Genomic DNA, 5,213 nt, shown 5'->3' on the forward strand with positions numbered 1-5,213 from the left:
TTTAGTTTATTTTTAATTTAATTTGTTTCTATAATTTAATGTTTGTGACGATTGAAGAGAACTGCTGTAAGAGTCGAAATGTTTCGAATAGTATATGGAAATAACTTTAGATTAATAAAATTGTCATCTATTTTAAGTTTGTATATTACCATTATTTTGTCATATCTGTATCTCTTTCTTCTTTTTCATTTCAAAGACACTGAGTAGCGTATTGCATACGTATCAGCGGCTGACGTGATAGCACCATTATCTCAACAAATCGCAAAGCCAGATTCTTATGTAACGAAGGAGAAACAGATGGAACAACCACTCCCAAATCGTCAATTTAACATCATAAACTACATTAATGAATGTCCAATAGATGAAATGGACGAAAGTAAAATAAATTTACCAAATATGGTAAGTATAAACTATGCAAGATTTGTTTAGCACTCAATGAATATGTCTTCTAATTAATCACATAGGATTAGTCAGTATCTTTTGATGAGTTCAGCCACTTGTTATATTATTGATAATTACACATTAAAAGCTCTGCTTTATATAAAGTATATAATATATATAGTAGCATAATATAATAACTGTAATAACTAAATAATACTGGGTGTTAGTTAAGTATGTTCCCAAACTCAACAGAGCGAATCTTTGGTTTATTTCCAGTAAAAAAATCCATATAAACATGTGTCCTAAACGACTTAGTTTCCGAAATACAGGATAGGTCGAGCAGGAACTAAATCTTGGCCTCCTAGATCACTAGATTTAAATCCTTTGGATTATTTCCTTTGGGGGCATCTGAAATCATTGGTTTATACCACCCCAATTGAGAATGAGAATGATTTGAGGAATCGAATAGTTGCTTTATGCGAGGCAATACATAACACACCTGGTATCTTTGAGCGTGTACTTCAATCTTCGAGAAGAAGGCTCGATGGATGTATCATGGCGCAAGGTGGACATTTTCAACAATTCATCTGTTTTATTTCATCAAAAGAACTGAAGCCTGTTTTTGTTTTTCTGTTTTTGACTAGTTCAAGTTGTATTTCTTTCAAATAAACAGATTATTACTACACGTTTAAATTTTTTTATTTCGGAAACTAAGCCGTTTAGGACACATGTTTAGATGGACTTATTTACTTGAAATAAACCAAAGAATCGCTCTGTTGAGTTTGGGAACATACTTAACTAACACCCTGTATATACAGAGTGAATCATTTTAAGTAATACACTAAAATATCTCGAAAGATATAAGATACGGAAAAATATTTGTTCAATTGCTAGGAGGAAAAAAGATAATGACCTTGGTTAATCTTGATGAAATGTCTTTAAATGACCTGAAATGTCAGGTCAAGGTTGCCTAAAATTTTAAAAATGAAAATCTCAATTTTTTATTTCTAGGTTCATATAACTGACGTTACAGGGTTGCCACAGACCTCGGAAACCGGGAAAAGTCAGAGAAATTGATATTGATCATGGAAAACTGGGAAAAGTCAGGGGAAAAGTAAAAGTCTGGAATTTTGAAATTTGCTCACAATTTCCTTAAATTGTTCCTATTTCAGATAATTGTTATAATTTTTTAATATTATATCTGACGTTTATAATGAAATACGTTCAAACTTGCACACTTTAAATGACTTTGATAAAATAATTAAAATTTATATTTTATTCAGTATTTTTATTTGATCGCTCTTTTTCGTAACTGCATTCTTTTTTTCAATACTAATTTATTTTTTGTTGGCTTGAGTTTGCCAAAATTTTAGTATGCTAATAAGCCTTTTTTGCGTTGTTAATAATATAGACTAGCTTTCCTATAACTCTTGACTTTAAATGTGTTAAAATTATATTTTATATTGGAAAGTTTTCCATTTACATCTGGAAAATCTGGAAAAGTCAGGGAATTTTAAAATTTATTTTCTGTGGTAACCCTGCGTTAAGACCTTTTCAAAACACTATAATAAAATATTATTTTATTGAGTACTTTACATGTATGGAAGTTTTTTTTAGTGAAAGTTAATTGGTCAATGCTGGATGCGCTCCGTTTGACTACGTTAATATTAATCACCCGCCAAGTAATTATGTTATAACTGGTGTCATTTTAAATGGAAACTTCTATTTTTTACTCCAGAAATGAAAAGAGCATAAAATTCTACGTTCTGATAGGCTATCATGGAGTCAAATTTAGCCTAGGGATCGTTACAAGGTCAACTTGATTTTTTAAATGAAAATCTCAAATTTTAAATCCCGAAGAAAAAAAAGCAAATACATACCATAGTACTTTTTTTTACATTACTACTTGTAATGATTCTTGGGCTAAATTTGACTCTATGATAGCCTGTCTGAACGTAGAATTTTCTACTCTTTTCGTGGAGTGTCTGAAGTAAAAAATAGGGATTTCCATTAAAAATGACACCCGTTATAACAATTGCTTGGCGGGTGATCAATATTAACATGATCAAACGGAGCGGTTTCAGTGTTGACCTGTTAACTTTCAAGCTCCATAACTTGTAAAGTATTCAATGAAAAATTATTTTATTATAGCGGTATAATATACCGAGTGTTTCAGATTACTCGTCCCACCCTTTTATCTTCGCAGTATAAGATCCAATTGAAAAAGTGTTCAGACAAAAGTAGTGTAGGGTTTCTAAAGACCTATTTACTGGCGCTATGAATTTGATCTTGGGTCGCCAAGGTCAGGTCAAGATCACATCGATTTTTTTAAATGGAACCCCTTATCTTTCATTACATTTTTTTGTAGCTTACCTCGAGAGCTTTTCAAAACACTATAATAAAATATTTTTTCATTAAATACTTTTCGAATTATAAAGCTCGAAAGTTACAGTATAGTCGGCATTAGCATTACGCAAGTTGTCTGACCGACGGCTAAAACCTCTTGAATGTTGTTCAGGATCATGTCCTGGATAACATTTGTCAAGATTAAGTCCATTGGTGATTGTACCTCTTATTTTCATTTTTACGTAAAAATAAATTTTTAGTGCAAAAATGAAAATAAGAGATACAGTTTGCAACGACCTTGATCTTGACAAATGTTATCCAGGACATGATTTTGAACAACATTCAAGAGGTTTTAGCTGTCGGTCAGATAACTTGCGTAATGCTAATACCGGCTGTACTGTAACTTTCGAGCTTTATAACTCGAAAAATACTTTAAAAAATATTTTATTATAGTGTTTTGAAAAGCTTTCGAGGTAAGCTACAAGAAAATGTTATGAAAAATAAGGGATTCCATTAAAAAAAATCGATGTGATCTTGACCTGACCTTGGCGATGCCACCCAAGATCAAACTCATAACGCCAGTAAATAGGTCTTTAGAAACCCTATAACTTTTGTCTGAACACTTTTTCGATTGGACCTTATACTGCGAAGATAAAAGGGTGGGACGGGTGATCTAAAACACCCGGTATATGTATTATAGGACTGTATATGTAACACAAACTATAGAAATCAATGCCTTAAAACGGTCTAGCTGTATCTTAAATGCTTGTATGATTCTGTATGAATTTATATACTACGTATGTAGTCCCCTTATTTTAATTTTTACGTAGAAATGAATTTTTAGTGTAAAAATGAAAATAAGAGGAACAATCTCCAATGACCTTGATCTTGATAAATGTTACCTAAGTCATGATCTTGAACAACATTAAAGAGGTTTTAACTGTCGGTCGGATACCTTAAATAGTGCTAATGCCGGTGGTGCTGTAACTTGCAAGCAAGTTTTTATAACTCGAAAAATACTTGATGAAAATAAACTTGAAGTGGTTTGGAAAGCTCTCGAGATTAGCTACAAGAATATGTAATAAAAAATAGAAATTCTATTTAAAAAATTCAAACTGACCTTGCCCTCACCTTGACAACACCACCCAAGATCAAACCAATGGTACCATGTTATGTTCTTCTCGAAGTCTCAAAACTTTTGTCTGAAACATTTTTTTCTAAAATGCATTGTTCAAGAGATATTTGATTGTGATCGATTAAAATGGGACACCCCGTATTTATACATATATATTCAGTTTAACTATGTGGTAATATTATTATTGAGTATTCAGTTGTATAAAATATTTATATGCTTTTAACCTTGTTGATTTCCAATAAACAAAAATAAGTGGCTAAAATTTCAAAACAATATTACAAAGAGCATACACCACTACGCAAGATGTTCGCAGCGAACAATAATCAATTTATTAAAAGTACAAAGAACAATAAAATATAGACATTTCGATCTTACCCTCACAGCACATCGACATGGAAATAAGGTTACAGTAACTTTAAATTGTAAGATTGTAACATTAAACGGAGATTAATAAACCTATCAATAACCTCCCAGTAACATGAAAATGATCATCCAAACTGATTATATTAACATCCCAGAAACCTCTGGTTTAAGGGGGTGATCCCGATTGACCACAGCTCGATTGGACACCACCAATCAGCGATCGGTGCTTAGGAGCTTCGTAGTCTCAAGCGCTGTGAGTGACTCGTGTCCAATTGAGCCGTGTCCAACTGGGTGCCACCCTGGTTTAAGTACCCCGTCGTTGTACTACTAACAGTGATATATATATATATATATCGCTAAAATGAATATTATTATTGATTAATATCTTATTCCAGAATACATATCATAAAATTGATTAAAAAAATTTTTTTCTCTGAATTCGGGAACTAATTTCTTAATAGTACTTCGAAGCGGTCACCCATCTGATTGCATACCGCCATTTACTATCCTTGACTTCTGAAATCGTCTGGAAACCGCTGCACTTTAATGATCCATGAACACCTGTATAATTATGGGTATATAGCTATGATACATCTCTTCAATATATGGTCCTGATAGAAATTTGTACAGTTCAACTGAACATCCAGTCAGTTACTATCTAATATTTAATTTTAATGTTATAACGACTATCCTCAGGTTAAGCAATCATACGCTTTCGCAGTACGTATTTCGCATTACCGCATGCTTGATTATTTGGATATATATACAGGGTGGACCATCTGAAGTGATCCAGTCAAATATCTCGAAAACTAGTAGGGATAGAGAAAAATGTTTCGTATGAAAAGTTTAGGGTTACACGGGGGAAGTATGGTACTGACCTTGAAAAATTCTTGGAAGGTCATTTTGAAGGTCATTCAGGGGTCACGATGGTTTTTTTAAATGGAACCCCTAGTTTTTCACCATGGGATGAGAAAGCTGGTTTCAAGCC

At 32.6% G+C, this 5,213-nt stretch overlaps 1 pseudogene; it reads left to right on the forward strand.

The window, feature by feature from the left end:
* Positions 1–207: 207 nt before the first annotated feature.
* Positions 208–5,213, forward strand: part of LOC108759184 (cytochrome c-type heme lyase-like) — a 10,747-nt pseudogene continuing 5,741 nt past the window's right edge.

The sequence above is a fragment of the Trachymyrmex cornetzi genome, unplaced genomic scaffold, assembly GCF_001594075.2.
Source record: "Trachymyrmex cornetzi isolate Tcor2-1 unplaced genomic scaffold, Tcor1.1 scaffold1727, whole genome shotgun sequence".
NCBI lineage: Eukaryota > Metazoa > Arthropoda > Insecta > Hymenoptera > Formicidae > Trachymyrmex > Trachymyrmex cornetzi.